At 44.2% G+C, this 24,350-nt stretch overlaps 1 protein-coding gene across 2 annotated transcripts in view; it reads right to left on the bottom strand.

Moving 5' to 3' along the window:
* The window catches only part of LOC126522323 (thiol S-methyltransferase TMT1A-like), a 44,027-nt gene extending 29,489 nt beyond the window's left edge, over positions 1 to 14,538 (bottom strand). Inside the window, exon 1 of one of the 2 annotated variants that reach the window (XM_050171050.2) lies at positions 14,477 to 14,538. The gene's annotated coding sequence lies outside the window, so the exon portion shown is untranslated. Of the gene's footprint in view, positions 1 to 2,607; positions 2,715 to 14,476 lie in introns of those variants that run through there. The other variant, XM_055066342.2, reaches the window with a different exon arrangement.
* Positions 14,539 to 24,350: the final 9,812 nt, after the last annotated feature.

The following is a 24,350-nucleotide window of genomic DNA, read 5'->3' as shown; positions in this document are numbered from 1 at the left end:
GTGCAATCACATGCAACCACAAGTAAGAAGGACGGGCCACAAGCGCTGACTGTCAACTAAATTTTATTGATGGAAAACGGATACCTTATATAAGGGGAAAGGCAGAAGTGAAGGGGGAAGGGAGTGATACAATCGGGGAAAAATGACAATGCGCATCGATGAACGAACGTGCCAGCAGTCAAGGGAATCAGGCGCCGAAAAAACAAGAAAACGAAAAAACTAGAAAAACACTATCAAAAGGCGAGGGATACTAACATACATTGAAATCAGTAAGCAGTCGCTTCCAAAAAATGAAGCTCTGCAGCAAAAAGCGATACAGAAGGGGTGCTTACGCACTTGCTGCCATATTTGTGTATGTGGAACGCTTCCAAAGAGACGCGCGCCATCGCGTCGGCACTCTTGCCGAGAATCTTTGTCTCTCCCAAACGAGCCTCGCATCCTGTGCATTCAGTTACGTGCGCGACCAAATGTGCGTACTTGTCCTTTAAGTTGTTTAAATTTCGGGCATGTTCCCCCAAGCGGTCAATAATGCAGCGGCCGGTTTGGCCGACATAAGCCTTTCCACACTTGAAGGGATGGCGTAGACCCCTCCTGTGGAACACTTGATGAACGGCTTCTCATGTTTTAGCTGACAACCTCTTTTTTTAGAGTTGCAGATGCGTGGGCATAACTGTGCCAGCTTGTTGGGTGCCGAAAGAACAACGGAAACCCCATGCCTGTTGGCTACCTTCTTGAGACTGTGGGAAGTCTTGTGCAGGTACGGCACAACCAAAGGCTTGTCGGTCTTCCGACGGTCATCTTTGCCTCGTGTTCCCAGTTTCAGCTTCTGAAGGAGGGTCTCAGACACTGCAATGAAGACCGAATGGGGGAACCCCACCGCCAAAAGTCGGCTGGCCTGATTGTCAAAACTTTTCTGCATCAGGTGCGGGCAGGACTTCTGAAGAGACGATTCCAAACAGTGCGACGCTATAGCTCTTTTTACAGTTTTGGAATGCGCTGAATCATACGGCAACAAGTCCTTTTTGGCGCGAGGGAAGTAGCCCCAGCAAACGTGGTTTTCATGAAAGGTTAGTCTCAGGTCTAAAAACTATAAGGCATCTGCGTCAGGTAGTTCGTGCGTAAAATTTAGCCCAAGTGCATGCTTGTCAAATGGGTTTAAAACTTCTCCTACTGTAGAGAGGTAGGTGAAGGCCGTCTGCTTTTTTAAAAGCACTAAAAAGTCATCTACGTACCTAAAAACCTTTAAAACGAACCCCCCCAAAAAAGACCTATCTAAAAGTTTATCTACCTTTGCTAAAAAAATATCACACAGAATTGGAGCCACGCAGGACCCAATGCAGATACCGTTGCGCTGCAAAAAAGGCAGGTTGTCATAAACAATAAAAGTAGATTTCAGGTAAAACTGCAATAATGATATAAAATTATCTACTGACAAGCCTGTTGAATTCCGGAATGACACTTCGCCGTTTGCTTCCACGCATTCTTTAACAGCCAACAAAAGCTGACCTTGAGGCACAGAATAAAACAAGTCTTGTACATCTACGGAAAAACCAAAGCCAATGTTATCTGTGCTCTCAAGAAACAGCGCGACATCCATAGATTTCTTTGTTAGGAACGGATCTTCCAAAGCAAGCGTTTTGAGATGCTTTTGCAGAAACCGACTAACGTTTATTTGAAGAAGGTTCGTGGCAAATAAACGTTAGTCGGTTTCTGCAAAAGCATCTCAATACGCTTGCTTTGGAAGATCCGTTCCTAACAAAGAAATCTATGGATGTCGCGCTGTTTCTTGAGAGCACAGATAACATTGGCTTTGGTTTTTCCGTAGATGTACAAGACTTGTTTTATTCTGTGCCTCAAGGTCAGCTTTTGTTGGCTGTTAGAGAATGCGTGGAAGCAAACGGCGAAGTGTCATTCCGGAATTCAACAGGCTTGTCAGTAGATATTTTTATATCATTATTGCAGTTTTACCTGAAATCTACTTTTATTGTTTATGACAACCTGCCTTTTTTGCAGCGCAACGGTATCTGCATTGGGTCCTGCGTGGCTCCAATTCTGTGTGATATTTTTTTAGCAAAGGTAGATAAACTTTTAGATAGGCCTTTTTTGGGGGGGTTCATTTTAAAGGTTTTTAGGTACGTAGATGACTTTTTAGTGCTTTTAAAAAAGCAGACGGCCTTCACCTACCTCTCTACAGTAGGAGAAGTTTTAAACGCATTTGACAAGCATGCACTTGGGCTAAATTTTACGCACGAACTACCTGACGCAGATGCCTTATAGTTTTTAGACCTGAGACTAACCTTTCATGAAAAGCACGTTTGCTGGGGCTACTTCCCTCGCGCCAAAAAGGACTTGTTGCCGTATGATTCAGCGCATTCCAGAACTGTAAAAAGAGCTATAGCGTCGCACTGTTTGGAATCGTCTCTTCAGAAGTCCTGCCCGCACCTGATGCAGAAAAGTTTTGACAATCAGGCCAGCCGACTTTTGGCGGTGGGGTTCCCCCATTCGGTCTTCATTGCAGTGTCTGAGACCCTCCTTCAGAAGCTGAAACTGGGAACACGAGGCAAAGATGACCGTCGGAAGACCGACAAGCCTTTGGTTGTGCCGTACCTGCACAAGACTTCCCACAGTCTCAAGAAGGTAGCCAACAGGCATGGGGTTTCCGTTGTTCTTTCGGCACCCAACAAGCTGGCACAGTTATGCCCACGCATCTGCAACACTAAAAAAAAGAGGTTGTCAGCTAAAACATGAGAAGCCGTTAATCAAGTGTTCCACAGGAGGGGTCTACGCCATCCCTTCAAGTGTGGAAAGGCTTATGTCGGCCAAACCGGCCGCTGCATTATTGACCGCTTGGGGGAACATGCCCGAAATTTAAGCAACTTAAAGGACAAGTACGCACATTTGGTCGCGCACGTAACTGAATGCACAGGATGCGAGGCTCGTTTGGGAGAGACAAAGATTCTCGGCAAGAGTGCCGACGCAACGGCGCGCGTCTCTTTGGAAGCGTTCCACATACACAAATATGGCAGCAAGTGCGTAAGCACCCCTTCTGTATCGCTTTTTGCTGCAGAGCTTCATTTTTTGGAAGCGACTGCTTACTGATTTCAATGTATGTTAGTATCCCTCGCCTTTTGATAGTGTTTTTCTAGTTTTTTCGTTTTCTTGTTTTTTCGGCGCCTGATTCCCTTGACTGCTGGCACGTTCGTTCATCGATGCGCATTGTCATTTTTCCCCGATTGTATCACTCCCTTCCCCCTTCACTTCTGCCTTTCCCCTTATATAAGGTATCCGTTTTCCATCAATAAAATTTAGTTGACAGTCAGCGCTTGTGTCCCGTCCTTCTTACTTGTGGTTGCATGTGATTGCGCTGTAACAATTTTTATGTCAAGTATGCACCAACTCGCCCAGAAAGAAGTTTTAATGAACTCCCTCGCTCAAGCACGCGACATTGAGCGGGGTCGCCGGCTCACCCTGCTACGCTTTCACTCGCACTTATAGCGCACGGTGCGCGGCCACGATTTTATCGCCCTTCGACATTATTCGGAAGTTCACAGCGACGCCGACACCGACGGCAGAAATGCGCCAGGAGTACCCATCTAATGCTATCTCAATAAAACAACCTTCTATGTAAACAGACATCTCACGCCAAGAAATGAAATAGACTTCATACTCTGCGGTAACCCTGGCATCATACAAGATGTGGACGTGCTCGGTAAGGTGCGCTGCAGTGACCACAGGATGGTAAGGACTCGAATTAGCCTAGACCTGAGGAGGGAACGGAAGAAACTGGTACATAAGAAGCCGATCAATGAGTTAGCGGTAAGAGGGAAAATAGAGGAATTCCAGATCAAGCTACAGAACAGGTATTCGGCTTTAACTCAGGAAGAGGACCTTAGTGTTGAAGCAATGAACGACAATCTTGTTTGCATCATTAAGCAGTGTGCAATAGAAGTCGGCGGTAACTCCGTTAGACAGGATACCAGTAAGCTATCGCAGGAGACAAAAGATCTGATCAAGAAACGCCAATGTATGAAAGCCTCTAACCCTACAGCTAGAATAGAACTGGCAGAACTTTCGAAGTTAATCAACAAGCGTAAGACTGGTGACATAAGGAAGTATAATATGGATAGAATTGAACAAGCTCTCGGGAACGGAGGAAGCCTAAAAGCAGTGAAGAAGAAACTAGGAATTGGCAAGAATCAGATGTATGCGTTAAGAGAAAAAGCCGGCAATATCATTACTAATATGGATGACATAGTTCAAGTGGCTGAGGAGTTCTATAGAGATTTTACAGTACGAGTGGCACCCACAATGATAATGGAAGAGAGAATAGTGTAGAGGAATTCGAAATCCCACAAGTAACGCCGGAAGAAGTAAGGAAACCCTTGGGAGCTATGCAAAGGGGGAAGGCAGCTGGGGAGGATCAGGTAACAGCAGATTTCTTAAAGGACGGTGGGCGGATTGTCCTATAAAAACTGGCCACCCTGTATTCACAATGCCTCATGACCTCGAGCGTACCGGAATCTTGGAAGAACGCTAACATAATCCTAATCCATAAGAAAGGGGATGCCAAAGACTTGAAAAATTATAGACCGATCAGCTTACTGTCCGTTGCCTACAAAGTATTTACTAAGGTAATTGTAAATAGAATCAGGAACACCTTAGACTTCTGTCAACCAAAGGACCAGGCAGGATTCCCTAAAGGCTACTCAACAATAGACCATATTCACACTATCAATCAGGTGATAGAGAAATGTGCGGAATATAACCAACCATTATATATAGGTTTCATTGATTACGAGAAAGCGTTTGATTCAGTCGAAACCTCAGCAGTCATGGAGGCATTGCGGAATCAGGGTGTAGACGAGCCGTATGTAAAAATACTGCAAGATATCTATAGCGGCTCCACAGCCACCGTAGTCCTCCATAAAGAAAGCAACACAATCCCAATAAACAAAGGCGTCAGGCAGGGAGATACGATCTCTCCAATGCTATTCACAGCGTGTTTTCAGGAGGTATTCAGATACCTGGATTGGGAAGAATTGGGGATAAGAGTAAATGGAGAATACCTTAGTAACTTGCGCTTCGCTGATGATATTGCCTTGCTTAGTAACTCAGGGGACCAACTGCAATGCATGCTCACTGACCTGGAGAGGCAGAGCAGAAGGGTGGGACTAAAAATTAATCTGCAGAAAACTAAAGTAATGTTTAACAGTCTCGGACGGGAACAGCAGTTTACGATAGGTAGCGCGGCAAGGGAAGTGGTAAGGGAATACATCTACCTAGGACAGGTAGTGACTGCTGATCCGGATCATGAGAGTGAAATAATCAGAAGAATAAAAATGGGCTGGGGTGCGTTTGGCAAGCATTCGCAGATCATGAACAGCAGGTTGCCATTATCCCTCAAGAGAAAAGTGTATAACAGCTGTGTCTTACCAGTACTCACGTACGGAGCAGAAACCTGGAGGCTTACGAAAAGGGTTCTACCTAAATTGAGGACGACGCAACGAGCTATGGAAAGAAGAATGATAGGTGTAACGTTAAGGGATAAGAAAAGAGCAGATTGGGTGAGGGAACAAACGCGCGTTAATGACATCTTAGTTGAAATCAAGAAAACGAAATGGGCATGGGCAGGGCATGTAATGAGGAGGGAAGATAACCGATGGTCATTAAGGGTTACGGACTGGATTCCGAGGGAAGGGAAGCGTAGCAGGGGGCGACCGAAAGTTAGGTGGGCAGATGAGATCAGGAAGTTTGGAGGGTCAACATGGCCACAATTAGTACATGACCGGGGCAGTTGGAGGAGTATGGGAGAGGCCTTTGCCCTGCAGTGGGCGTAACCAGGCTGATGATGATGATGATGCCAAGAAGCGGAAGCTCGAATCTAGAAATACCAGATGGTCCTCAAGTCTCTACAAAATTAAACCAGTGTAATATTGTAGACATTTCAAAAAAACAAGTAGGGGAGGAAAAGGCATGCTTAGCAACGCTATAAACTTTTGTAAAACAACCTTCTATGTAAACAGCCATCTCACGCCAAGAAGCGGGAGCTCGAATCTAAAAATACCAGATGGTCCTCAAGTCACTACAAAATTAAACCAGTGTAATACTGTAGACATTTCAAAAAAACAAGTAGGGGAGGAAAAGGCATGCTTAGCAATGCTATAAACTTTTGTGCAACGAAGAAAACAATAAATGAATTCCAGCTGCGCAAGTACCTTTCGGAATTTTACTGACGAACGCGTATCGGACATATTTTCTCAGACAACAACGCACCAGACACCGGCACGGCACCACTTAGAGCCCAATGCGCTTGGGCTTCTGAACCATAGCAAGACATAGAACCTGACCTATATCTGAAAACTTGCACTAAAATATTATAAGCGAATCCAAGACCACTAAGCGACTTAGAAAGAATAACTAAAATTTTAGTAGCCAAAACGACATTGTCATTAAGGAAGTATATAAGGGTGGAAGTATCGCTATCTGGCAAATAGAGAAGTACAAGGGCGAGGTTTACAGACAGCTAAACAAAGCTCCGACATTACCACACATACTGACAATTACCAACAGATTGAAATCACTTTTGGTTGATCTATTCATAATACCATCAGAGTTCAAATTTCTTAAACCAAGCAACAATACTGCACAAAAGCTTCTACCTCCTTCCGGAAACTCGTAAAATTGCACTCACTTAACAATGCACCGCTAATATCTCAGCGAGTCTGACAGTGTCAAAGAGCACGCCGACAGAGAGCCTCTCCACATTTCTTAACCACTTGCTTGGTGACTTCCCAAAACACTTCCAAGATACCCCCACCTACTTAGAATTCTGCAGGACATTGATACTAAAGGCACATTACCACAAAAGATAATTCTCACAACACTAGACGTCACGGCCCTGTACGCCAACACTCCGGCTTTTGATGGTTTATTTTCGATAAAAGAAACGCTGTGCAAACGCAGTGCACAACGTTGTATTGAAGTCCAGTTGTCTCTTCTTGAATTAGTCCTAACATATAACTATTTCGAATTTGAGGAAAATTACAAGCATGGCTACACCTTTTACACCAACCTACGGAAACATATTTATGGGGACTTTCGAGACAGATTTCCTGTCTCGCTGCACAGAGAAGCCCGACACATACCTACGATACATAGACTACTTATACATAATATGGGGTCATGTTGAAGACAACCTTTCTAATCTTTTTTCACCCAACAATAATATTCACATCAAGATCTCCAACTGAGCTCGTGAACTTTCTGGACACAACATATATTGACAATGAGACACAAAAGACAACGCAATATAGGAAGCGTTTTGATAAACACTACCTAGAATACACAAGCCACCATCCGAGACATTGCAAACAAGGCACCTTTACAGGTCAAGCCTCAGAACAACGTCGCATTCGCGTTGAAAACCATGACTACAACGATATGACTGCATAGACAGACAAGATCACCTTAAAGAAGCCTTATCAAACAGGAACCACCCGAAGACTGCCCTCCAAGAATCTACTCCGATGCAGCCAAACTTGATCGAGCTGAGGTCCTTAAACCACGCTCTGAGATCACCAGTAGGACAACGCCTCTTCTTACTACTAAATTATCAAACGCACTCCAAAACGTGGACATCATCAGTAAATACTGGCCAATTCTCACCAGTAAACAGAAACTTACTAAGATCTTTCCTCACCCGCACAAAGTGGCCTGCATTCTTGTACATTCTTGTACATGCCATGTGCAAGTACATTCTTGTACATGCCATACTAAGCACGAAGACGAAGCCAAGATCCGGTTCCTGTGGCCGCCCCAGGGGCTCTACATCCAAACATATTCAATCTTCTACTACAGTAAAAAGTACAGCGTCGGATTACACTCACAAGGTGACTTCGAGTTTCACCAGTTTAATAATAAAAAAATATTTGTTATCTTTCCATCTGTCTTTGTGGCTGTGTCCCAAATACCCAGATGTGTTCCTTGTTTTCATGGTGAATAGGACATACACTGCTTTTGGTTTCGGAAAGTTTTGGCAGATCAACTCAAGTCAAGCAACACACCTTTTAAACATTATTACGAGGTGCTCTTGTGATGTTGCGTTAATCAGGCTTCGATATTGTATGTTGCGGTCACTCTTGATCACGGTAATGCTTTGTTGCACATTTACATATTTGAAGAGCTGCCGGCGTGATCTGAAACGGCCGCTTGTAGGTGCCATGAGTCAAATTCTTCGGCGCAATACGCTTTGAACCTAGTTACGTTGCTCCTTCCGTGTAACCATGCGTCTGTAATTAGCGAAGTGATCGAAGGCATCTTTCAAAACTTCACGAAGTGACCTTCATTTTAATGAATGCATCAGCGTCACTGGCAATCAGTTGACGCCCTTGAACGCGTGCTTCCGCATGTGCGCTTCGCGGTTCTAGGAATGAGTAGCAGCTCAACGTCAAGCAGTTGCGTAAATTGAGGAGACATGAAATCGAGGAGTCGCAAAAACGCGAAACGACTTCGAACAGTTGTCTTCCGTCGTTTCTGACTATGCTTAAATTTCGAGGACACGCTGGAAGACGGAGGAGACGCTGACGTGAGCTTCGTCATGAATGAGCGTCTGGTGGCGCAAGCTCGCTTTCCAGGCTCAGTGTATAGAGCGTCCGACATAAATGACAAAACTGAATCGGGGTGTAGTGATTGTTCGGCCACCGACGGAATGACGGGAATGATGAGTTGCTCGATAGAGCTTATGATGCCGCGTCAAGATTGGAGAGACAGTCGGAACTGGCGAGGAGACAGCCCACATTAGAATCTGACAGACCGCCGGCCTTTATAACAAAATATTCTAATGCACTCCCAAACATAAGCAACATCCTAAGAAAGAACCACCCAATATTATCAAGTAACGAGCGTCTGCGAAAAGCATTCCCGGATGTACACAGGGTTACCTATCGCCGAAACAAGAACTTTAAAGACATGTTAGTGCACGCAAAAGACAGCCAGCCGCATTCCCCCGTAATAAAAGAATGTTGTCGCCCTAGGTGCAAAACCTGCAGGCACCTTCAAAGTGACATTAAAATTAAAAGCACCGCAAATAGTTATACCCATGAAGTCAAATCTAGCTTCACTTGCACAAGTTCGGATGTGATTTATATGCTTGAATGTTCCTTCTGTAAGAAACAATATATCAGTGAAACAGGACAATCAATGAACGTCAGATTAAACAGACATCGCGCGGACACAGCTAAAAAGCTTCCCAAAGCCGTCGCCGAGCATTTCAACCAACCAGGTCATAACTTTGACGAACTTAAACTCTACATCTTACAGTCAAATTTCCGTTCTGAACGAGAAAGAAAATACAGAGAATCATACCTTATCCATAAGTTCAAGACATTGCAACCAATAGGCATAAACGTTTCAAAGGGAGCTTTAGAATCTATTCGCTATGCTAAACTTCGAGTTATAGGCAACAACTCTTAGTTTGATTTCTTGGCGTATCCCCGCCCCCCTTTTTTTTTCTCCCCTTCCCTTTTCTTTTTTTTTGTCAGCCGTCGTGTCAGGCGCCCTTGACACGCCAGCTAACGCGCGTGTGTTGACAGACCGGGGTGGGGGGGGGGGGGGAGAGGGGCTGGCTTTGACCTTGTACACAGTGTTTCTTTACTCTCAATTCGACAGGCTAACACATTTTCCCTCGTTTCCGCGTCCTCCCACCTCACGTCCTCTTCCCTTTGGAGGGGCCCCACCTATATATACTGTGGCGAGGAAAGCATATGTCGCCTTGAAGAAGACAAGTCCACTTGTAGAAACGTTGGCTCCTGCATTTACCTTGTTCACGTTTTGCTCATCATCGCTTTGCATAGTCACACAGCAGTCCGTAGCCAAAAGGACAAACTTTAGGAGAACCCATACACTTACCACTACTTCCATTCTCAATGAACTACCATGTACTGCCCGCTAGTAATTTGTGTAGGAAACTAAGGCACAGTGTTCTGTGCTCTAGCATCGCCGATGGTAAAAATATTCGACTGAAAAGCTGCCCGTCCGCTGCTTAAAACGTTGCGGTGCCCAATACTTGTATTTCTAATTAATTCTTTTACTTTGTACAGATGCCACAAAACACTTTGGAATTCATGGAACTTGCCCCAGTGGACGCCCAAACGAGTAGAGGAGTGAGCTGTCACTCAAAGTTTGATTTCATACCAGCCGGCAGAAGCGAGTTCCTAGCTTGACTCGCGGACATTATAAGGGGAGAAAAAAGAATCGCAGGAAGTGAGTGGCCCTCTAGGAATGCCGTTTCGCTAAGCGAAAGGGTAATTAATGTTGTTGCATAGATATAACCAGGTCTACTATACCTGGTAGCTAAGACAATTTAGGGCAGGGTGGCCCATAAGCTTTCTTACGTTAAAGTCACAAGAGCTTTCTGCGGACTGGTTCGGCATAATTCGGCACGTAGTCACAAACCAGCGCATGTCGGTTAGCGATTAGCAGTACATTCGATTGCGCAGCAATAAGTACAGAAATGAAAAAAATGTAGTTTTTACAAAGCTTGTGTGCATCATGATTGCTTTTCTGCGAGTCGGCACTCTGTTTTAAATTTCCAGAATCTAAGCTGATTTTCATCGATATAGCCTAGTATGAGACACACAAGGCGTAAGGAATGCACGGATGTTTCCCTTTTAAAATCTAGATAGGAGTATGCTTTGCAAAATATAATCCCCTGTTTGGGGCAATACGCAGATTAGTAATGACTGAAAATCTGCACTCAGCTTTCCTTGTCACAACTAAATGACTCAACCAACATACGGAAGCATTCCTTCGTGTTGAAATTCGGAGAGCAGTTACACACAGAAAACAAGATCGCAGACTTGTGTGACCTTGCACAATACCAAACCAATTTACATCGAAGTAGTTTCTTTCGAATAGAGACAATTAGGCGTTTCAGTTGCGTGTAATTATATAACATGGGTGCGTTTAGACAAGGACAAACTTAGGGGACCATTATAATTTTTCGCCTCCAGTGAAAACTTTATATCCCTTGGGTCAATGTCTCTGTAGACATTAATGAACCTTCGTTTTTTTAGACGTAGGGCGGATTCCCTAAAATAAATTGCAATTTTGTCAATGTGGGGAAGAGCATTTTCGCGGCTTCGAGATTTTGCAACCCTCAGGCGTTTTCACGGAAAAGCTAAAAACTTCATATACCGCCAATGTATTTCTGGTAATTCTATACCACTAGAGTTACTGGCCCAAAAAAATTGTGAGCAATGTCACCTACGGTATTCTTTTTATGCGTTGCATATTGCATTCACTTAGTTCAGCCCTTGGGCGCGGCCGGGCAGCCACCATTGGGGGTATAAGCCACCATAGTGGCTCATACCCCTACACTAGAGTTTTATGCGTTGCATATTGCAATCACTCAGTTCAGCCCTTGGGCGCGGCCGGGCAGCCACCATTGACATTTAGCGCAACCACGTGACGTGACGTCACGACAGCCGGAGGAAAAGCTGGGCCCCAACACAATATGCAACGCATTCTTGGCTTAATCAAGCTAAGCCTGGCCATTTGTTTTTAATTGTCAGACCTTTTTTCCTTCTGAGCAAGAGGCTCTGACTTACCCGAAATCAGTGACTTTATGGGGCCTTTTTACATAAGGCGACGAAGCTGAAAATATTTCTGAAATATCTTCAAAGGGTTTCCTCACAAATAAAAACATATATAGGCCGCTAAATTAGGTATCTATTTCGTAATAAAATTCCGAACACGCCGAAATGGCAATAGATACCAATGTTGATAAATATTATTGGTATTAAAAAACAATAATCGGCGATGTTAATGAAAATTTTACATAATTCCCAACCACAACTGGTAAATTTAGTGCTGCAATTCTGGATTATTTTGCTTTAAGCGGAAAAAAATGTTTATATTTAGGCCCCTGTACGGTCACCCCTACCACCTGTGTTGTTCTAAGAAAAAGAAATGCATTCATACTGTATTCGGAGCTCGTTGTTTTCGTGGTAGCAACGAAACGTGACTCAGATAGTGCGTCTTTTGCCTTGGCCTACCAAAGAAATGAGCGGAGTTGGGATTTTCAGGACTCGATCTTGCATTCATATTTTTCCAACGGCACGTTGAAGTAGCAAGCGCAAGCCTAGGCCCACAGCGAGCTGTTTAAGGCTGGTCAAGGGAAACTACCTCTAGCACTGCTGTGTGATGACACCTGTTAAGCTAAATACTCCCGGTGTATATGACCGATGAACCAGCCTAGTGGGAAAGCGTGATGCATTTTATAAAGCATGGCCACTTATAAAGCTCTAGATGCCGTTTATAAGCAATTTACAGCAAATGCCATAAATAGTTCCAGCACTTTGTACTTTGACTAGAGATTGCTCATGATGTTCCCTCTATTTGCGCCTAATATTAACAAGCTGTCAAGTTTAGTTCACCGAGGACCCCGGAAAAACCAACTACTAATGTTGTACACCGCTTGCTAATAGGGGAAAAAGCTAGTGTTCAGAAAATATTCACAAGGCTTTGCAATAGGCCGGAAACAATAAAACCTTGTCACACATTGCATTGACCCTGACCCCCCGTCCGCGAAGTAGACACCTGCTGCAACCTATAGAATGCTGAGGCATAGCGAGTATAGCTGGTAGCAGCCGTAAAAGACTTTCTACCTTTTCATTAACAATATTTTTGCATAAGGAGTATGTGATCCGTGCGCCTTCAACTGCAAATAAGCGTATGCCGTAACCGTTCCACCCATTTTCGCTAAATTTGGTATCGGTGGCGTTTGTATTTCCGCGGGGACAAAAGGACCCGTTGCAGATCGCTTTCGAGATAGGGCCCGCGCCACCGCTCCATACACAGCCACCGCCGGGACAGATTGCACTCCCCCTCCCTCCCCCCCTTCCCCAGTGGCTGGCGCGCGATGGAATGCGGCGCGCTTCCTCGCCTCTATCCCACCTTGCGCGCACCAGATTGAGCCGCCATCCTTAGCTCAACCTCGCACGCTCTCAGTCACAAACCCAGCATGCGGCCCGCGGCCACAACGTTATTGCCCTTAGACTTTACATAGAAGATCAAGGCGGCACTGCCGCCCACACCAATGGCGGAAATGTGCCTGGTATGTCCATATAGTTGCTATCGCTATAAAAGCTCCCACATTTACTTCACCGGGCAAACGTCGTATAAGGGAAGAAAAAAAAAACACAATGAAAAACAAAACACGAGTTCAATAATTATTGCTAACGCTCCTACTGAACTCAGAACCTCAAATCTTTTTATCCACTGCAATTGAGATGACCCGCATTTATATTACTTGTGAAATTTGCGTAAAAAGGTGTTTGTCCAAACGATGGGAAACCTAGCTCATAACGGCAGCATGACACTTTCGATCACATCCTCAAATAATTCTTTTAACAAAAGCTGTATTAAACCCACAGGCGTTGACCTTCGCACACCAGTTTGCGATAGCATTGCCTTTAAATTCGCGGAATTTTATTTTTCTGACCATTTTACTTCAGCTAAGGCAACGGGCAAAATTTTGTGCCGCTCCTTAGACACGCTCATAATGTAGTACTTGCATACGTAATTTAAAGCAAAAACGGTAATTATAACTCACAAACTTCGGACTCTGCCTACACATTACCCATAACATGCCTCTTATTTTCCTTAATTATAAGCACAGTACATCGTCTGGTTCCCTGACGACACTAGGCAAATCATTTAAAATCGCCGAATAACCACATGAAGATATAAAAAAACTAAGATTCCGTAACTATTTCCAACACTTCTATTCGAGCAACAAATGTGAAAATTTCGCCACATACTGCACATAGCATTGCTTTTATTTTCACCGGCCTTGAGGTTGGCATACTATGCAGCTGTTCTAGGAGTCAGGGAAACAATGCGGATCAAAACAGTATAACGCTCTGAAACGCTTCAAGAAATAATTTTCTACAAAGGCTGTAATTAACCTCCAGAGAATGAACATGTATCGCTCATCTCTCAGAACATGTGTCTTAGCTCCACGAAAATTAAATGCCTTGCCTTGCGTCGTTTACCGAGGAGATTACGGAAAAGTAACAGCAATCCTTGCATGCCGCGTAAGGTTAGGAAAACGGCAAGTATTTAGTAAGTTATTTCAACGCAGCTACGAACCTACACACTTTGTGAGTGATCAAGTTTTTTTTTTCTGAGAACCGTGAAATCAGGCATGTATTCTTTTCAAGCGTGCCTATTCTCATCAGCAGCTTCTCTGTGAAAGAGAGATTTAAGGCCCAATGATATTTGCTCGGCAATAAACCACGGCAGGAAGTCTCCAATATTTATCATCGGAGCTATTATTCACGTACGTGCGATATGGAAAACATAACATCGCTAGGAATAAAATAATATCCACAGCGCAACTCACTTCTTTAACAGTATAAATGATCCAAAGTTTTCTATAAAGACAATATTAGTTTAGAGTGTCACAGTGTCTCACCTGTTAGGCCCCGTCCGGCACCTAGGGCAGCAAGAAATGGCGCTGCCTAAGCGGTAGTGTGTATGATAGGACGTGATAATACTCTGGCGCTCACAATGCAGAGTGTCGTACAAGTGATAAGCGACTCACCGATAACAAAGGGCTTATGCGGAGGCCCTAGATATAGCCACCGAAAAAAAATAATCAGGAAGTTGCAAGATTGCAGACTGTTTCACTCCAGTATCATGCGCTTCAAGGCAACGGTCGAACAATTACAAGCATAACAAATGACTCTACAGTAATATCCCATCCTTCACGTAAACCTCGTTCACTAGGGACTTTGAGGTACTGTAAGTAGAAATAGAGTTGGTTACTATACCGAGCTCAAGATAGTTCATCAAAGGAGAAGGCTGAAAATGCTTAGAGTGACACTTATCTTCGGGTCAGGTTGCATTCGTGACTAACTCCTAATAAGAGGCGCAGCTGAATGTTTCTGTTGAGAATGGGGCTTGTAATATAATAAAAAAGTTTACTAGGCGAAATAACCAACATAAATCTAACATGCTTGTCTAAGCGGACTCGAAACAGCGCAAAAGCGTGGTACACGACAGGAAAATAGAAGAGAAAGCGATCTTTAAACGGATATCCATTAACAGAAAATCTATTGGTGGTGGTGTATTCGTTCCTACTTGTGTATCATTAAGATCTTGTCCTGCGTATCGACATGCGAAAGCCCTGTGGGGTCTTCCCGTGCGTCAGTTGTCGCAGCCGAGATGTGGATCAATTTACATTGGGAGATGCTCTCGAACATTTCCGCAACATCAATGCGGGCCCACCCCGTTAGCTGGGCTGCCCGATTTTACATATAGCAATCCTGTAATCTGTCCTCACTATTCCTTATTCCCTTTCCCACATTTCCCTTTCCATCGTGCAGTGTAGAAGTTACGCTGTATATCTCAACTTGACCTCCATGCCATTGCTTGGATAAATTGTGTTTTTACGTAAAAAATTATCCATGTCCCACGTACTGTGGGAATCGAAGCTTTGCGAATCATTTTGTAGGTAGATGGCCACAGCATCGACACAGAAGCAGCGCACCTCGACCGGCTCTTTGACTATCTCGATCACTTCCAGCAGGCGCTAATTGTGCAGCTCGGACATTGTGAGGGCCAGAAAGAGTGTGGCTTGCCTAGCCGTGCCATCATTGTAAACATGATACCCTTCCTCTGCGCCAAGCAGTACATCACTAGTACGTCATTCTCAAGCTGCTGAAGTAAACCCCCGAGGAACTCAATGTCCGAACTGCACTTCTATTGGAAACTGCAGTCGTCCTGTTCCTGTGAGTGTCAGGAGCTGGTTGGCGTGCACGGAGTGCGGAAACTTGCTTTCTAATCAATGTTCTTACCGATGCAACCACCATTCTATGTTCCACAGCCGCCATACCGGATATTCTTAGATGTGCCATCTAACTCCGGACAGGTAATATGCGAAAATCAAAGGCCAGAGTCCGATGACCGAACTTGAATGACGGCGATGCCACGCCAGCAAAGCGGGAATAAGAATTTACCCAACAGCTGACATTGGCAGGCACCACCAGCCCCGCCGGCGTAGGAAGTTAGATAGATAGATAGATAGATAGATAGATAGATAGATAGATAGATAGATAGATAGATAGATAGATAGATAGATAGATAGATAGATAGATAGATAGATAGATAGATAGATAGATAGATAGATAGATAGATAGATAGATAGATAGATAGATAGATAGATAGATAGATAGACAGACAGATGCAAGGTGCCACAAGTCCTTAGAGAATGCTTCGCATTCAAGAAAATGGTCAAGGTGCTAAATACGCTGAAAGCAATGTTGTACTTAATGTCCGCTGCTGGGGGGGGGGGGGGGCAGTTTTTGTCCGACACGCAAAGATACACATATCGAACGCGAGCTTCAAGAATTTGCTCAAATGTAATGGCACTTTTACTTTCATGGGGCCCTGTAACGAAAAACTATTCCGATTTGTTTTTATTCCACTCTCACGACATCGAAAGTCCGCGAGCTCCGTAACAAGCATCGGGCGGTGCTTCGTAGCGTTGTTTTTACAGGCCAAATAAATGCTCTACTCGTTTGGAGGTGGCCAAGTTTGTTTGCTTTCGAAGCTAATATCATTGCGTGTAAATGTGACAAGTTCTTCTTTTCTAATTGGCTAACAAGAGGTGAGGAACAAGCAGAAATGGAGAGGGTGTTGTGGGGCTGAGATCATCATCATCATCAGCCTGGCTGCGCCCACTGCAGGGCAAAGGCCGTTTTCATGCTTCTCCAACTACCCCGGTCATGTGCTAATTGTGGCCATGTTGTCCCTGTAAACTTCTTAATCTCATCCGCCCACCTAACTTTCTGCCGCCCCCTGCTACGCTTCGTTTCTCTTGGAATCCAGTCTGTAACCCTTAATGACCATCGATTATCTTCCCTCCTGATTACATGCCCTACCCATGACCATTTCTGTTTCTTGATTTCAACATCTAAGATGTCATTACCACGCGTTTGTTTCCTCACGCAATCTGCTTTTTTCTTATCCCTTAACGTTAGACCCATCATTCTTCTTTCATAGCTCGTTGTGTCGTCCTCAATTTAAGTAGAACCCTTTTTGTAAGCCTCCAGGATTCCGCCCCGTAGGTGAGTACTAGTAAGACACATCTGTTATACAATTATCTTTTGAGAGATAATGGCAACCTACTGTTCATGATCTCAGAATGCCTGCCAAACGCACCCCAGCCAATTCTTATTCTTCTGATTACTTCAGTGTCGCGATTTGGATCCGCGGTCACTACCTGCCCTAAGAAGTTGTATTCCCTAACCACTTCCAGTTTCTTGCTACCTATCGTAAACCGCTGTTCCCTTCCTACACTGGTAAAGATTACTTTAGTTTTCTGCAGATTAATTTTTAGACCCACCCTTCTGCTTTGCCTCTGCAGGTCAGTGAGCATGCATTGCAATTGGCCCCCTGAGTTATTAATCAAAGCAATATCATGAGTGAATCGCTACTAAGGTATTCTCCATTGACTCTAATCACCAATTGTTCCCAATCCAGGTCTCTGAATAACTCCTGTAGACACGCTGTGAATAGCATTGGAGAGATCGTATCTCCCTGCCTGACGCCCTTCTTTATTGGGATTTTGTTGATTTCTTTATGGATTCCTACGGTGGCTGTGGAGCCGCTATAGATATTTTTTTGTATTTTTCATACGGCTCGTCTACACCCTCATCTATATAGAGATTTGTACAGTACCAGTGGCACCCACGACGATAATGGAAGAGGGAACAGTCTAGAGGAATTCGACATCCCACAAGTAACGCCGGAAGAAGTAAAGAAAGCCTTGGGAGCTATGCAAAGCGGGAAGGCAGCTGGTGAGGATCAGGTAACTGCAGATTTGTTGAAGGATGGTGGGCAGATTGTTCTACAAAAACTGGCTACCCTGTATACGCGATACCTCATGACCTCGAGCGCACCGGAATCTTGCAAGAACGCCAACATAATCTTAATCCATAAGAAAGGCGAAATCCATAATCCATAAGAAAGACTTGAAATATTATAGACCCATCAACTTACTGTTCGTTGCCTACAAAGTTTTTACTAAGGTAATCGCAAATAGAATCAGGAACACCTTAAGGCCCAAACACACGCGATTAATCGTGAGCGCCTCACTACGCATCACGCGTCTGCGAGGCCGTGCGCGCCTGTCCTACGCGTCCAGAGAGGGGAGACGCACAGGAAACGCGCGCGTCAAGGAGGTCTTGATCTTGGGCGTCATTTTGAGCGTACACGACGGAAGTGGCAGCTTGTGCACCGATGTCACATGAGCCGCATGTACACTTCCGGCGGTTCGGAAAGGTTGTTGAAGTTTCAAAATCGTACGGAGACGCCGGGAGTAGCTGCCAGTTTCGTGTCGCTAGAGCACAGAGTCTATGGAGGCGATCAACAACGAAGCGCTGATCTCCTGCGTTGAGGCTCGACCTGCGCTTTGGTGGCAGGTGAAACACAAGCTCCACAAGAAAAAGCCCATGACGAGGTGCTCGTGGATCGTCATGACTAACGCTGCCTAACAGGCGAGTGCACGGAATTTTATACGGGCGTCATACCGGAGCAGTTTCAATCACGATCGAGCCCGATCGGCATGGGATTATGTGATCACAATTGCCTGTACTGCGCAATCTACATAGAACCAATCGTGATCGAGAAACTTGATCGCGCTCGATCGCGATCGAAAGCCTGTGTGGAACCGATATCAGCTGCCTCTCATAAGCCGACTCGCAGATCTCGAAAACGCGTTTCATCTGTGCGGATGATGTCATCACAGCGCTGCAGAAGTGATGGAATTCCTTGGGGGATAAATTTCGGCGCCTTGGAAGACGCTTCAGAAAGAAAAGAGGCGCGCCGTGCCAGACGACGTTCAGGACGACGTCATCTGGCTGTTTTTCGACCAGATGATGTTCCTGCGCTACACAATGGAGTGTATGTACACCGTAAGTTATTTTGAAGTTTCTATCTTAGGCGGCATGTTAAAAATGAAACGCGGTATTGCTTCTCCTTTACCACGTCGACCGGCGATGCCGTATGTTTCTATTATAGCTGGCAATGCGCCGCATTTATAGGGATCAACTCAAAATTGTGCTTACACAAATAAATCGACGTGCACTATGCATTATATTCAGCTTTGTCTAAGTGGCGATAAAATATTTGTGCGGCATCGCTGCTCCTTTTATCGCGTATTTCGTTAAATGTGATCCGGTAAGGCAACATATAAGCTGTACAAGGATAGCTTTGTATATAGATTTATTTAGGTACCAACAAAGCCAGTTTGGCTTTGTAATGGGGAGCAGAGAAAGCAGAAATACCGGTACAAAATAGCACGTAAAATAGCGCATAAAAATAACATAATAAAGCACAAGACAGAAATACAGAGAATATCGCATACAAACTAGCAGAATGAATATGAAAAAAGACGATTTCCATGATTTACACACAAAAAGAAAACACAAAAGATGCAAGTAGTTTCCTTTGATTCTGTGCACTGATCCTAGAAGGCAGCATGCAAGTCAATGGGCAGTATTTAGCCGATTATTGAATGTTGCTATATTCACGTTTTAATTCTGCATTTTCTTGCTTGCCAGCAGTGTGCAAATCTGTGCTTCATCACAGACCCACAAATTTTACCTAGCTTGCTCAAGGATTCCTTCAGTGCACTCATGCTGTAGGAATAAATGCACCATAGTACCAACGACATTATCAGCTGTGTAATTGATAATGCTTGTTTTTCACGATATTTCACGAGTTTTCACAATTTTTGTGCAGAACTCTGTTCCTGCTTAGCGAAATTTCCAAGGAAAGACTAGACGATGCAGTTAGACACATTTTCACTGTCCATAAAATGATTACTGGAATTTCACATGCTAAAACCACGTTCTATACATATATCCGGTATTTGCACTATGTCTGGTACTGGTCACTCGTGTAAGACAGTAGCCAGCAGTCAGCTGGGATGACAATGGTTCAATGACTACATTAATATCAGTACGAGGGATTCAGTAAGAGCTATTTGGCAAGACAGCAGCAGCAGTGGAGGGAAAGTCCAAAGAAGAGGCAAAGAAAGCTTAGCTTTAAGAAACCTTCTGGAAGGGTTTGCACCCTAAAATCAGCTTCACTGGGCCAAAATGCCCTTTACAAGGCAGATGGCAAGATGACAAACAGGATTATACATAAATTCCTAAATACAAAGAGCAAATACACTGACTGCTACGTACACATCTTAAAACTGTGTTTAGACACACATTCAATTAAGAAAAGCAGTTTAGAATGAGAGGAAGTTTAAAAACAAACGAAAGGAAAACAAAGTTTCAAGCCAAGAAAACTTCAAGTACAAGAACTGTAAGAGGAAAGAGCCTTATATTAAAGCAAGACATAACAATACTAGTTTGTGTTTAAAAGTACAAGCGTAGATCTTTCAACATAAAGTTTATTAAGTTGTTGTACTGATTAAATGTAGTGGAATGCTTGCCGCTAATTATTTCGAAACTGAAACATTTCAGATATCATGCACTGTTTCAAGTGCAAGGTATCACTAGGCTTTAGGCATGGAGATCTCATAAGAACTGCTTAAATGCATAAGAAGCATAAAAAGAAAAAGAATACAAAAACTACACCTCAGCGCATGCAGAAAATGTTCATTCTGGTTGTGTATGAAAGCCACTTTTGTCCCTACAAAACTGACTCAGAGCTTGGGCGTTGTTCTCTAATAAAATGACACCTTAAAACAAATGTGGACAGATTTGAGCCATCACATATTGTTGCACTCAGATCGGCACATTATTTGCACATTGACAACATCTTCAAACCTTATTACGCTCACATGCAGGACGTCCGCCAACCTTCCACCAGTGCCGCCATCGAGTGAGGAGGGAAGCGCTGCGGACATCTTAACGAAGATGTGCCAGTTTTCCGATCTGGCAACGCTTGAAGTGCCATCACTGTCAGGTGAAGAGTTACAAGCGCCAGCATCGATTTTATCTTCGTCGTCGCACGATTCTGTGCGGTGTGGGAACATTTTGGAAGCTCTTGAATCACCAGTGATTCAAGAAGTGCTGGTTCCTGAGGCTTCCGAGGCACACCACAGCAGGCCGCAGTTACAAGCATCGCTGGCTTGAGCATGGAGTCACAAGCTGGACACGTTGGGAAGCATTGCTTCTGAAGAGAAAACGTCAAGAAGGAGGAAAAGGAAAAAGAAAGATGTGAGTCAGTTAACATTGGAGGAATTAGTCAATGTTTCAAGTGCAATAAAAAGATGGAAACCACAGGACAACCTCCAAGTTTTGCTCTCTCTCTGCTCAAACGCATGAGGGAGCTCAGTGAGGGTAAGCATCTCGGTATGAAAGTTAAATTGATGCAAGTAGTAAAGTAATTCAAAGAATAATGTTCTTTAATGTATACCTCTTGTATAAAATGCAAAGAGACAATGAAACAAAGGAAATCATGGAAGAATGTAATCACTTTATATATATATATATATATATATATATATATATATGCAGAGAGAGAGAGAGTGAGAGAACTATCAGTCATAGCTCTCGTAGTATAGCCCTCTGGACCGTTTCTTTTTTTCTTTCTTTTTTCTTTTTTCTTTTTTCTTTCGAAAGTAGTCCTATTAGGGTTATTATAATTACACGAAGGTATTTCGCCCTCGTCAGCAGCAGTCCTTGCGATTGTTATTCTGGCGGCTAGCTTCCCACGCTATGCGTGCCGCCATCGCACCTAGTTAAGCTTCTCCTAGACGCTAGAGTTACACTATGTCCGCGCAACCTTGAGCGATCGGAAAGCGCGTTTTCCCCGCTTGGCCGGCGGAGAAGGGAGGCTTTGTGTCCGGCCCACAACCTCCTATATGAACACAACAATCAAACCCCGGCCCTCAGTCCCCTGCAGCTGCGAAGCAACTGACCACGGCGGCGGTCAGACCTGCGACGCTGCAGAGGGTGCTAAGAATGCCTGGCTCCGGACAGGCCGCCATTGGAATATGAACCTGGCAACGTTTAACGCTAGAACGTTATCTAGTGAGGCGAGTCTAGCAGTGCTATTGGAGGAATTAGAGGGCAGTAAATGGGATATAATAGGGCTCAGTGAAGTTAGGAGGCCAAAAGAAGCATATACAGTGCTAAAAAGCGGGCACGTCTTGTGCTACCGGGGCTTAGCAGAGAGACGAGAACTAGGAGTCGGATTCCTGATTAATAAGAACATAGCTGGTAACATACAGGAATTCTATAGCATTAACGAGAGGGTGGCATGTCTTGTTGTGAAACTTAATAAGAGGTACAAAATGAAGGTCATACAGGTCTACGCCCCTACATCTAGTCATGATGACCAGGAAGTCGAAAGCTTCTATGAAGACGTGGAATCGGCGATGGGTAAAGTCAACAAAATACAGTATACTGATGGGCGATTTCAATGCCAGGGTAGGCAAGAAGCAGGCCGGAGAGAAGTCAGTGGGGGAATATGGCATAGGCTCTAGGAATAGCAGAGGAGAGTTATTAGTAGAGTTTGCAGAACAGAATAATATGCGGATAATGAATACCTTTTTCCGCAAGCGGGTTAACCGAAAGTGGACATGGAGGAGCCCGAATGGTGAGACTAGAAATGAAATCGACTTTATACTCTGCGCGAACCCTTGCATCATACAAGATGTAGACGTGCTAGGCAGGGTGCGCTGCAGTGACCATAGGATGGTGAGAACTCGAATTAGCCTTGACTTGAGGAGGGAACGGAAGAAACTGGTACATAAGAAACCAATCAATGAGTTAGCGGTAAGAGGGAAACTAGAGGAATTCCGGATCAAGCTACAGAACTGGTATTCGGCTTTAACCCAGGAAGAAGACCATAGTGTTGAAGCAATGAACGACAATCTTATGGGCATCATTAAGGAGTGCGCAATAGAAGTCGGTGGTAACGCCGTTAAACAGGAAACCAGTAAGCTATCGCAGGAGACGAAAGATCTGATCAAGAAACGCCAATGTATGAAAGCCTCTAACCCTACAGCTAGAATAGAACTGGCAGAACTTTCTAAGTTAATCAACAAGCGTAAGACAGCGGACATAAGGAACTATAATATGGATAGAATTGAACAGGCTCTCAGGAACGGAGGAAGCCTAAGAGCAGTAAAGAAGAAACTAGGAATAGGCAAGAATCAGATGTGTGCGTTAAGAGACAAAGCCGGCAATATCGTTACTAATATGGATGAGAAGTTCAAGTGGCTGAAGAGTTTTATAGAGATTTATACAGTACCAGTAACACCCACGACGAGAGAGAATAGTCTAGAGGAACTTGAAATCCCACAAGTAACACCGGAAGAGGTAAAGAATGCCTTGGGAGCTATGCAAAGGGGGAAGGCAGCTGGGGAGGATCAGGTAACAGCAGATTTGTTGAAGGATGGTGGGAACACTGTCCTAGAAAGGTTGGCCGCCCTATATACACAATGCCTCATGACCTCGAGCGTACCGGAATCTTGGAAGAAGGCTATCATAATCCTAATCCATAAGAAAGGGGACGCCAAAGACTTGAAAAATTAAAGACCGATCAGCTTACTGTCCGTTGCCTACAAAGTATTTACTAAGGTAATCGCAAATAGAATCAGGAATACCTTAGACTTCTGTCAACCAAAGGACCAGGCAGGATTCCGTAAAGGCTACTCAACAATAGACCATATTCACACTATCAATCAGGTGATAGAGAAATGTACGGAATATAACCAACCCTTATATATAGCCTTCATTGATTACGAAAAAGCATTTGATTCAGTCGAAACCTCAGCAGTCATGGAGGCACTACGGAATCAGGGTGTAGATGAGCCATATGTAAAGATACTGGAAGCTATCTATAGCGGTTCCACAGCCACTGTTATCCTCCACAAAGAAAGCAACAAAATCCCAATAAAGAAAGGCGTCAGACAGGGAGATACGAAATCTCCAATGCTATTCACAATTTGTTTGCAGGAGGTATTCAGAGACCTGGAGTGGGAAGAATTGGGGATAAAAGTTGATGGAGAATACCTTAGCAACTTGCGATTCGCTGATGATATTGCCTTGCTTAGTAACTCAGGAGACCAATTGCAATGCATGCTCACTGACCTGGAGAGGCAAAGCAGAAGGGTGGGTCTGAAAATTAATCTACAGAAAACTAAAGTAATGTTTAACAGTCTCGGAAGAGAACAGCAGTTTACGATAGGTAGTGAGGCACTGGAAGTGGTAAGGGAATACATCTACTTAGGGCAGGTAGTGACCATGGATCCGGATCATGAGACTGAAATAACCAGAAGAATAAGAATGGGCTGGGGTGCGTTTGGCAGGCATTCT

The sequence above is a fragment of the Dermacentor andersoni genome, chromosome 6, assembly GCF_023375885.2.
Source record: "Dermacentor andersoni chromosome 6, qqDerAnde1_hic_scaffold, whole genome shotgun sequence".
In the NCBI taxonomy this organism is placed as follows: domain Eukaryota; kingdom Metazoa; phylum Arthropoda; class Arachnida; order Ixodida; family Ixodidae; genus Dermacentor; species Dermacentor andersoni.
Note: the sequence above shows the minus strand (reverse complement) of the source record. Positions and strands in the feature narration are given on the sequence as shown.